The 12,680-nt window shown below is 39.3% G+C and overlaps 1 pseudogene; it reads left to right on the top strand.

The window, feature by feature from the left end:
- Positions 1–12,680, top strand: part of LOC122146188 — a 100,424-nt pseudogene that overhangs the window by 78,740 nt on the left and 9,004 nt on the right.

Here is a 12,680-nt window from a genome sequence, read left to right as displayed (position 1 = left end):
TTAAATATTAACTAAATATAGCAAGATTATGAAACATTGAAACGGTAACACATTCTTGCTAAAATTGTGAAATGACATTAATTGAAATAGAAATCAAGGATAAAAATATGGCTCTGAAAGTAGCCACAACAGATACATACATTAGTGATAAATTACCTTTACTGCTATCCCTAATTGATTAATTTACATAGGACTGTTCATAGCACATGCATAAAAAATAATATTTTTTTCAAAATTAAAAGAAAGCCTTCATCTTAGAGCATTCCTATGAGATGTACCAATGCTATCTCATGACCAATTCGTACACGAGGTTACGAGTAGCTAATTAGTACGAATTTGTACGACTTCACTCGTACGATTTTATACGATTTGTTAGGTTTAGGGGCGGGGTTTGGTTTAAGTCATTCATACAAATTCATATAAATTGTGCAACTCGTAAAATATGTATGATTTGGCAAAAATTTATGAATTTATATGAGTGTGGTCGTATGAATTCATACGAGTTAGTCACCTCGTAAAATATGTACGAATTGCCACGAGATTGGGCTGGATGTACACATAAAAAAGACCTCCCAAAAACCTTGCTGTGAAGCTTTTAGAAGCAAGATAACAGCATGTGACACCTCCTTCAGCTGTTAGTAGAAGGAATCTTGATCTTGATAAAGTTGCCTGGATAAGATAGCATCTTTTAACTAAAATGTGAATGATTGCTAAAAAACCTACATATTACATACGCTGTTTTGTTTTGTGTGCTTTGCAGTGTTTAACAATAATAGTTAACTTCAAAATGAATTTGGTCATCGTATACTCACCCTCATTCTAAACCTGATGAAACAAAAAATATATTCTGGGATAAGAATGGGATGAGTTTTTTTGCAGAAGATGGAAATGTCAAATGAATATGTATTTTAGATTCAGGGACTGTACAAAGTGTTAGTTGCTGCATTATGAGTCTTAATCTTTGGGGTTATGTTACACACACACACACATAGGAACACAGAGAACACATCCTTCATTTCTTCATAATCCAAGGATTTTTTCATAATCCTTATCTAACGTGTTGCACCAGAGCATGAGCCAGTGTAATAAACAAATGCTGTCCTATTTGAGATGTATCAATGCAGTGCTGTCACAGACATCATCCTGTGCCTTTGAGGGTATTAGTACTGGATTTCAATGAATACATCCTCTCTGTGGTCTCTCTCTGCCTCTTTGTGTTCTTTTAGTTTAGTCACCCAGGACCCTCTTTGCCATTATATATATATATATATATATATATATATATATATATATATATATATATATATATATATATATATATATATATATATATATATATATATATATATTAAAATATCAGAATCAGAATCAGAAAGAGCTTTATTGCCAAGTGTGCTTGCGCATACAAGGAATTTGTTTTTGTGACATAAGCTTCCAGTACACAGAGACAACAACAACACACACAGAAGACAAAAATAAAATAAATTAATTAATTAATTAATTAATTAATTGTATGAACAGTTTGATTCTATAGATGATAATGGAATAGTATAGAGTGAGATGCAGGGTTGTACTAGGATGGAGGGGTAACAAATAAATATAAGGATATTGCACGTTTTTATTGCATAAGTGGGGAACATTTAACTGTTCATGAGGTAGATTGCCTGGGGGAAGAAACTGTTCTTGTGCCTGGCTGTCCTGGTATTTGCGGCTCTGAAACGCCGGCCAGATGGCAAAAGTTCAAAAAGGGGATAACTTGGATGTAAGGGATCCAGAGTGCCCTTTTCCTCACTCTGGATGTATACAGTTCTTGAAGGGTGGGCAGGGGAGCATCAATAATCCTTTCAGCCGTCCGAACCATTCTCTGTAGTCTTCTGATGTCTGATTTTGTAGCTGAACCAAACAAGACAGTTACTGAAGTACACAGGACAGACTTAATGACGGCTGAGTAGAACTGTTTCTGCAGTTTGTTAAGACTGCATCAGACAGCCAGCTGCTCAACCTCTTGTCTGTAAGCAGACTCGTCGCCATCCTGGATGAGGCAGATGATTGTAGTGTCATCTGCGAACTTCAGGAGCTTGACAGAGGGGTCTTTTGAGGTGCATTCGCTGGTGTATAGGGAGAAGAGCAGTGGGGAGAGAACACATCCCTGAGGGGCACCAGTGTTGGTGGAGCAGCTGTTTGACATGAATTTCCCCAGTCTCACTAGCTGTTGCCTGTCTGTCAGAAAGCTGGTGATCCACTGACAGATAGAGCTAGGAACATAAACCAGAACCAGTTTTTCAAACAACTCCATGACGACAAACGTTATGAATGCCGAACTAAAGTCCACAAACAGGATCATCACATAAGTCCCTGTTTTGTCCATATGTTGCAGGATGAAGTGCAATCACATGTTGATTGCATCATCCATGGACCTGTTTGCTCAGTAAGCAAACTGCAGGGGGTCCAGTAAGGGTCCAGTGATGTCCTTCAGATAAGCCAGAACCAGTTTTTCAAATAACTTCATGACGACAGATGTTAGAGCCACAGGTCTGTAGTCATTAAGTTCTGTTATCTTGGGTTTCTTTGGAACGGGGATGATGATGGAGCGTTTGAAGCAGGAGGGCACTTTACACAACTCCAGAGATCTGTTGAAGATCTGTGAAAAGATGGGGACCAGCTTGTCAACACTGGTTTCCAGACAGGCTGGTGTAACGCCATCTGGGCCTGGGTGCTTTTCTTTCTTTTGTGTTCTTCCTTAAGACCTGGCACACATCATCCTCACTGATTCGTAGTGCAGGAGGGGAGGAGAGGGGGATTGCAGGAGGTGTTGTTAACGGCTGTGTAGAGAGATGGTCAGAATGGGTGTGGGGAGTTTCAAATCTACAGTAAAACTCATTCAGGTCGTTAGCAAATTGTTGATTCACCTCAGTGCAGGGGGATGGTGTCTTGTAGTTTGTGATGGTTCTCAGTCCTTTACACACTGAAGTTGAGTCATTGGAAGTGAACTGATCTTCCAACTTTTTAGAGTAGGTCCTTTTAGCCACTCTAATCTCTTTGTTCAGTGTGTTCCTGGCCTGATTATACAAGACGCTGTCCCCATTTCTGCAGGCATCCTCTTTGGCCTGACGAAGATGTCTGAGTTTTGCTGTAAACCATGGCTTATCATTGTTGAATGTTAAATAAGTCCTGGTAGGAATACATATTCCTCACAGAAAACTAATATAGGATGTTACAGTCTCTGTGAGTTTGTCCAGATCGGTGGTAGCAGCTAAAAAAACACTCCAATCAGTGAGGTCGAAGCAGGCTTTTAAAGCCCACTCTGTTTCGGGGTCCATCTCTTTACAGTCTTTACTACAGGTTTAGCAGATTTAAGTTTTTGCCTGTAGGTTGGTATAAGATGAACCAAACAGTGACCAGAGCGCCCCAAAGCTACTTGTGGAACAGAGTGATATGCATCCTTTATTGTGGTGTGTAACAGTGATCTAGTATGTTACTGTCTCTGGTGGGACATGTAACATGCTGTCTGTATTTGGAGTTCATGGGAGAGATTGGCTTTATTAAAGTCCCCAAGAATGATTAAAACAGAGTCCCGGGTGTTGTTGTTCTGTCTCTGTGAGCTGATCAGCGAGTTTCTGTAAAGCCAGGCTCACGTGCGGATGCGGAGGGATGTAAACACTCACAAGAATGAACGAGTGAAACTCCCGCTGCGAATAGAGCGGCTTGCAGTTAACAAAGAGCACTTCTAGGTCTAAACAGCACATCTTCTTTAACACAGTTACATCTGTACACCACCGTTCATTGATGTAAAAGCATGTCCTGCTGCCGTGCGATTTCCCTGTTGATTCTGCGTCGTGATCTGCTCTAAACAACTGAAAGCCGGGCAGATGGAGCGCGCTGTCGGAATGATGTCATTCAGCCAGGTTTCCGTGAAACACAGAGCAGCAGAGTGTGAGAAATCTTTATTTGTCCGGGAGAGCAGAAGGAGTTTGTCCGTTTTGTTGGGTAGATAGCGGAGATTTGCCAGATGGACTATAGGCAACGACATTCGAAATCCGAGCTTCCTGAGTCTGATGAGCGCACCGGCTCGCTTCCCCCGTCTGCGCGTCCTGAAGCATTTGATCAGTGCCGCTGCGCCCCCGACAACAACGTTCAGTAAAACGTCCGGTCCGAATAATTGAAATCCGGTAAAAGATTTTGTGGTGTGTTCTGCTGAATGTTCAGCAGTTCATCCCTGGTGAAACTGATCATGTTTGATAAACAAAAAAAAACAGTAAAAACAAACAAAAAACAGTACAAACACTTGAGAGCCAAGCACTGAAGCAGCTGTGTGCGGCGCCATCGAGAGCATGATATAAATATATATAGATGGACTATGAAACCTTCACCTGTTTTTCTCCTTTAATCTGAACGTGGAGCTGCTCAACACACATCCACACATTCGGTTTCTTAGACCCCTCATATGAAAGCATGAGGAGCCAGACCTTTATAAAACGTTTGGGTGGAATATGGATAATGCATGCTATGATTTGTACCAAATTATACAATATAAGATAACGTTTAATATGACATTCATTTACATGGCACTTTAAAAGTTTCTTCATGCCAAATGACAAAAAAAAATTAATTCATATACTAACAGTTTTTCATCATAAATAAACTTTTTGTATCTGAACCTCATCTTGTACAGTGCCTAAGTTAATCTGGAAATAAAGGCTCTCAAAAGGTCACAGTAAACGATGAGCTAAAGCTCTCGCTGTGCTAAAGGTTCCTGTGTGTGTGGTCTGTGGGTCTCTTTATCTCCAAATGCCCGGACTCTATTGCTCTGATCAAATCAAATATTGGTGTGCTGCTAGGCCACATCCACTTTTCTCTCTCACACACTTAATAATTGATGGTTATTGCATTATTAAAGTGCTTTGACTATTAATACTACGGCTGACACATGAAGGTGAGAACCATAGATCTCCACACACATGAAAAATAATGTGGGAGGGAGTGAATCAAGGAATGGGGAAAAGAACATGCAGTACAGAGAAAATAAACAAGACAGACAAATTCTTTCACTCTGCATATTATAGCTCTTTTCCAAAACCTAGTGAGCTGCCTACCTAGAGAGCGTTTTATATAATTATATACTGATCAGGCATAACATTATGACCACTGGCAGGTGAAGTGCATAACTCTGATTATCTCTTCATCACAGCACCTATTAGCGGGTGGGATATATTAGGCATTCAACAGACAAGCTACTCTAGCTCAAACTGCCTCAAGAAGTTAATACTGGTTCTGATGGAAAGGTGTCAAAATACACAGTTCATCATAGTTTGTTGCGTATGGGGCGGTGCATAGCAGCAGATCAGTCAGGGTGCCCATGCTGACCCCTGTACACCACTGAAATAATACATATATATAATATATATATATAATTAATATATATAGTATATATATAATATCTATATATATATATATATATATAATATATATATATATATTTATATATATATATATATATACATGGTTGGTTCAGTGTTTGGAGGATCTGCGTTTGATGTTGAAAAACACATCACCTGCACACATGCAAAGTATGGCACTTTCCTGTGGAGTTATCGATCTGACAGCTTGACCCCGAGTATCCACAGGAGGCTCTCCGAGAAAAACTGAAGAGAGAGAGAATGAGAGACAAACAGATAGACAGCCAGGAAACAGAGAGGGAGAGAGAGAGAGAGAGCAGGAGAGAAAGACACCGTGCAAATTGGCAACAACTGATAAAAAATGAAAGCTTGAAATGAAAGTGAACGATTAATCAAGATTGACAGCAATGAACACTTATTCTCAGAACCAGACCAATAAATACACGCAGACACACAGATGTCTCTAAGCTGCGTTTGTACGGGAGTGATTGTCTTAATTAAAGCTGTGATATGAAATAGCTTCCTCCACCTAGACTCATGTCACCACGCAATGAGATTACATGTGTTATTGCACTGTAAAGCTACAGTCTTTTGGGGCTGTAAGGAGAATGAGAGACTGATTCTGAGAGAGGACAAGAGAGAAAGAGAGAGAAAGATTCCTCTTCAAGCCCTGTCACATGGCTCATGTCAGTGTTTGCTGATTGATTGAACTCTATGGACTGAATGCAAACAAATGGTCTTGAACGACTCTTGTCATTCATGTATATTTACTGTATTGTTTCCAAAGAATCCTGTGAATTCTGTTATTGAAGTAATTGAAATTAACCAACAATTTTTCTTGCTACAATCCCATTTACACTTCATGCTTTTTGCTATATAGAAACCATCATAAAAATCATGCTTCTGTGATACTTTCATGCCGAGGGCAAAAAAAGCACATGACACTTAAAGGGGTCATATAACGTGGCTAAAAAGAACATTATGTTGTGTATTTGTGTAATGCAATGTGTTTATGCGGTTTAAGGTTCAAAAAACACATTATTTTCCACATAATGTACATTATTGTTGCTCCTCTATGCCCCGCCTTTCTGAAACACGTCGATTTTTACAAAGCTCATATTTCTGAAAAGCGAGGTGTATGCTGATTGGCCAGCTATCCAGTGCATTGTGATTGGTTGAATACCTCAAGCGTGTGATGGAAATGTTATGCCCCTTAACATATTGTGATGAAACCAAATGAGACACAATGAGACAAAGCAAATAAAACCCATTACAAACGAGGCATTTGTTGCATCCAGTGGCGGACATAATTACTGATTATAATGACTTATGCTGTTTTCACGCGTTGTGTTGCGTATCGCGCTGCGTCAAACATAAAACCATGTCTGCATCTGTGATCGGAGAAATGACAAACAAGCGCTACTCTACACTGCTTACACTCGCATTTGAATCATCAGTAGCAAATTCTTTAAACATAAAAAATGTACTTACAGGCTGTGAGCCAAAAGTGCCAGACTGTCCTTTCAAAGTTGGAACTGCCCAACTTTATAGAAACAACCTTTGAACACAGACCCATCGTAGGCTACTCTGCAGGTTCAGAAAACAGTCCTCCATAAAATGTGTTGCACACATATATAATATTTGGGTTGAACTGTTCTGGAACAGTGTTGTAAATACAACTTAACCACCTGATTTCTAGTCGTATCCTCTTTTGAAAGGCAAAACAAAGTAGTTTCGCTTTCACAAACGCAGCAAACAGTGTTTACACATGACGGGTTTGAGTGAGGAATGGCCGGCGGGCTTGAGAACAGCGCGGCCGGCTCTGGCTTGCTGCAACCATATTGACGACCCTGGGCGGGACTCCACTTTGTCCATGGTGAAAGGCAACCCAGCGATTCACAGCGCGAAGTTGATGTATTTCCTCAGCGACCAGCACGGATCAGCTCTAGGCATGACAAAGCGGATATGGTCCTCTTTTGGAAGGTCACAATGAAACACACAGCATCTATACGATGGCGGCGGCGGCAACAACAATACTACAGCGAGAATAAAAGTTACGCCTTCTTTCTTTGTGTGAACATTTGGGCGGTGTTATGCAAATCTTCCCACACAGTGACGTAGATATGGGGCGTGTTTAAACGATGCATTTTTTATTTTATAAAGAATATTTTTTTTTATTTCTCTTATAGAATTATTTAGTAGATATAAAAATAAAAACGTTACATACAGTGTACAGTAGACAGTTCACCCAAAACTGAAAATTCTGTAATCATTTACTCCAACCTACAAAATATAAAAGAAAAGATTGGTAGATTTTTTCCCCTCCATGTAGTGGAAGTCAATGGTAACCACAATGTGTTTAGATTTTTCAATTATTCTTAAAGGTGTGTTCTGCCAATATATATATATATATATATATTATATATAGATATATATGGTATATATATATATTATATACATGGTATATATACATACTGTAAGGGAAAACAGGTCAATTTAGCTCAAAGGGCTAAATTTTAAAGGAATTTCACTGAACCGAGCCGTTTAAACAAACATCAAAGCTCTGCGCTGGATATTAATATCCAAGTATAGTGAAAAACACTATTAATTAGCACAGTAACAAGATCGGGCAGTTTAAGACATGAACTTGTGAGCACAAAAACACAAGATACTCTCTTTTCAATATGAATGAGCCTTATTAGATAAATCTAAGACATATAAACTAATCTAAACATATAAGCACACGCACTCACACATTCACACAAGTTGCAGGAGGATAGAAAGTTAGGGAAGAATGAGTTTAAGAGAATGAAATGTGAAATCCCCAAGTTTACAGCAATACTTGAAATTGCATAGACATGAACAACCATCAATCACTTAATTAACCCTCGCATTGAGTTCATCAATTAGTTAAAATTATATTAGATAACACCAGTACAGATCAGAGTCTGGAGGTACGTATACTTGTGATGCCTGTTTAACGGGGTTCCCTTTGTTGTTGCTGAAAGGGGGGTTTCCCGAGGTTGCTGATTGGCTGGAAGTTCAGTAGTCGTTGAAGTGACGTCTTTGGAAGCCCGTGGTTGGGGCGTAGGCTGAAGATGCGGAGTTGTGGGCTGGTTGAAGTTTCAGACGGCATGCAAGGTCAGACTCGGAGACACGGCGTTACAAAACTTAACCCAGAACACGAAACTCTCAAAACGGAAAAGAAAAGAAACTAAAGTAAAAGAACAGAAGTAAAGTTTGACGAGACTAGGTGGTGTTTCTTCTCATCGTGGCTAAGTAGCAGCAGGCGTGCAAGCCCGAAGCACGCTGGAAGGCGCTCGAGACCGCTAAAAGTGATGACAAAGCATGACTAAAAGCAAAAGCTAAAAAGCAAAGGCTAAAAGCCGGCATGACTGATAGCGCAAGCTAAAAGCATGACTAAAAGCTTAAACTACAAGCAAAGCTAAAAGCAAAATTGGATGGTGTCCTGAGTATTTAAACTGGCCTTTTGGCCACACCTCAAATGTTGTCTTGACCAATTGATATTGTCTTTTCTTGGGGTGTTGCATTGTTTGTCCCACCCATTCATAATCGATTATGTCAGGACAATAAAAATCAACAAAATTCTACCACACCAACAGGGTATAATTTGGACAATACTACAATAACAAAAATACAAAAAATATAACAAATAACTGATGGTCAGAAACGTTTCAAGCAAGAAGAAGATTCGAACACACACATACTAAACATGAATATGAATACTTAAACTATTCAATAGTTATTAAAAAGACATACACAATAAGTGATTAGAAACATTAAAGTCAAATGTGTGGGTTACACCTAAATGAATATGGAGTTAAGCAATGGGACTGATATCCATTTAGAAGGTCTTTTTTGAGTTCATTTTGGTCCATATAATGCATTGGAAGGCATTCTCTGTGCCATTCTGGGGAGTAAGTATATGTCCCTGTTAACAGGTCCTCCTTAGGAATTTCAGCTCTGGTTCTGCGAGGTGGGGGGGGAAGTCATCCACCGATCTTGTTTACTCTCATGGCTTTACATGTGAGGGTCAGACCTGTCCATCTCTTCAATTACTTGCCCCAAATTAGACAATATCTTTCTTCGAATTGAAATTGTCAATAATTGTTGTAATGGTGTTAATGTTGAAAGCTGTTCGGTGAAAGAGCTGGTTGGTTTATCGTAGCTTTCAGGACGGTGGTGCTAGGAGTTGATTTACAGCATCCTGCCAATTTCTGTGGAATCGCTCATGTTTCAACCAGGCTCCCGATCGAATTTTAATTTGGGTCTGTTCAAGGCCGCATCATACGCCTACAAGTCTATAATATGTTGTCTTTTTTTTGGATTTGAGACTTTAGTCTTTGCAACTTTACAGATCTTCTTTATGGCACCAAGAGCTTGTAACATTCCAAAAGAATGGCCAAATTGCAAATCACATTTCATACGACCCCTTTAAAATCACTATAAAAATGAAACTTGCACCAAAATTTTCTTTGGCTGTTGTGACCTACATCCAAATGTAATGGCTTTTCAACAGAAAAAAAATGTGGGTGGAACTTGATTTTGTGTTTTGGGAATTGATTTGGATTATTAGAAAGTAGGTGATGCAAACTGAATAGATTAATGTTTACTTTGAGTAGTTGCTCGAGGAAAAGGGTTGAAACTTATTGGACAACATTTATTACCCAGTTCTCGAACCGGGAGTGCATGTTATAAGAAAAAAGATGTTGAGACAGTGTGGACATGGCTATGTTTTTAATGAAAGATTATGAGGGCACTACTTTTAAAGAATTAAAATATAATAAGAACAGGAAAACATCAGTAACATCATTAAAGGCCTTGCATGCATAAAAAGTCACAAGTAAGATTGCTACCACATTTACCTTTTTTTTTTTGTTCTGATTTTTTTTGATTGATGTGTAGTTTGGCAAATTCAGTTTGGCTAATCTACATGGATACTTTGTCAATGGACAATCATGTTTTTCTCATATAGAGAAGCAAAAGAGAACAAGGGGTAAAAGAGGAACAGAAAGATAGAATAAGAAAGGAAAACGCTTTGGCCATTCGAAGAAAAAAATGTAAAACAAACTGCAGCCAATGTGTTCTGCCATGTTTTCTTAGAGACAAGATGCATAGAGCTCTTGTAAACATTACAGTGCAAACATACACACCTTGCATAACTAACCAGACCTGCTTACTTGATGAAAGATGCACCCTACCACCCATATCTCTCCAGCACTGCTGTACTCAATTGCTATCCAATGTGTGCCAACCGGTGTGGCCTTCCAAGAATGCACTGGCTCGTGACAACTTTAGCACACTTCAGTATTTGCTCACTGCTTCATAGGCCTTTGGGCACCACAAACCAGAACATCTTTTTCAAGCCTCTATGCTGTCTGGTGTGCCCCTCCTGTGTCTCATTTTCAAACCTAGAACAGAAAGTTTTTGCTTAGAAGAATCTAAGTTTGACTGACACTCCGTCTTTATTTACTTGTCTGAACACGATTACATAAAACAAAACGTGTACTTAGAAATATTGCATACAAAGCCTGTTTTAAGCCACAAATGAACTTCTATATGATTTTCCTCACCACAGGCAAAGGTGAGACCTGATTGGATGCGGACTCACTGACAAAAGAGCAGGTGTATCAAGAAGTACAACCGCAACACGTGAAAGCGGCCTTGACATATTGTGGACCTGCAATTACATCAGCCTAAAGGGGGACTGCGTGGAAGTGCGCGCCTCTATCCTAAATATGCCCAGAAGTTTGTCAGACGAAATTCAGCACGATCTCACCTATAACCTGAGAGCGGGCAGTGGAGCTGACGTGGAGTGAGTGCTTTGCAAGCACACATGATTGGTATTCAGGGCAAAGGGTGACAATCCCCAGTGATGTACCTCTGATTCTGCATCCATGACTGTAAATGTCAAGCGTGTGTACATGTGCTTTTTTTAGCCCGAATCAGTTGCAGATGATGGACTGAGGCAATTGCCCTCAATTGTACATTTGTCAGGCGTCACTACATCGCCTAAGGATCCCTATTATCAATATTGTACGGTTGTGCATAGAGCTGATATGAGTACATATAAATAGTACATCATTCAATAGACAAACACGATAATAGTGCCTTCATGAGCATATGGTTCATATTCTCGTGCGTGTATCAATTCTTTTAAAGCTCTTATAGAAGTATTTAGATAGATATGGAAAATAAAAAATGGTTTACGGTTACATACAGTGGTACAGTTCACCCAAAACTGAAAATTCTTGTAATTCATTTACTCCAATCCTACAAAATATAAAAGAAAAACATTACGGTAGATTTTTTTCCCCCATGTTAGTGGCAAGTCAAAATGGTAACCACCTATTGTTATGATTTTCATAAGTATTTCCTGTAAAGGTGGTGTTGGCCAAAATCTACTGTTTGTGCCAAGTCACTTGTTTGAGTAAAAAACTGTCCTCTTATTGGTCAGACTGGTACATGTTTATGTTCAGTAATGGATCCGCTCATAGAATTAAATAACTGTGCTGCTTTTTAAGTAACGCATATCCTTAATATGAAACGTCATACAGCCTGATCTTTGTTTCTTTTGGCTGCTTTGCCAGCACAAGCGAGGAAAACCAACTAATATGATACATTTTTTGGTCAACACTTGCCCAAAAGCGCTGCTGTAACATAAAACATATTTTCACAAACAGGTATTTTGCTAAACAACAGTGAATAGCAGAGGAGGAATCCAGAACTGGCTCTCTTCTCTCTGTACTGTTGTTGTTTAATTACAAAAAAGATAAGAAAACTAGACTTGGAACCATGTAAATACTGTTTGAGGCTACTTTCTTCCCCATGACAAGCAAAGTTATGAAACCAGGAAAGTTGTGCAGACACTTGCTTTGGGTACGGTAATAACTGGGGCAATGCTTCGTTGTATTGTATTGCCTTTTTTCATGCTGAACATCTGGGCTGGTGTGAACAGTCACTTTAGAAAAAAGCATTTGCCAAATTTAAAAAAAAAGCAAGAAATGTAAATCTGTAACCCTCTACTGCACACCCATTGGTCATGAGTCGCCTTGTGTCATGTTAGAGTTCTGAGGTACTCAGTGAATTATGAGCTAGCGCTCTACAGAACTGGTATGTATGTGTGGTGTAACGCTTTGTGGTGCATTCGCCAACACCCACAACCAGCAGAAGACCAAAATGGCTTCCCCATCCCTGCTGTCTTTGGCAGATTTCCTTCCTTCTTGTCCCATTCTTTAAGTCCCGTGTCATTTCCCTGACTTC

This window comes from Cyprinus carpio, chromosome A9 (assembly GCF_018340385.1).
Source record: "Cyprinus carpio isolate SPL01 chromosome A9, ASM1834038v1, whole genome shotgun sequence".
Lineage (NCBI taxonomy): Eukaryota > Metazoa > Chordata > Actinopteri > Cypriniformes > Cyprinidae > Cyprinus > Cyprinus carpio.
The sequence above is the reverse complement of the archived record's forward strand: the minus strand, read 5'-3'. Positions and strand labels throughout refer to the sequence as shown.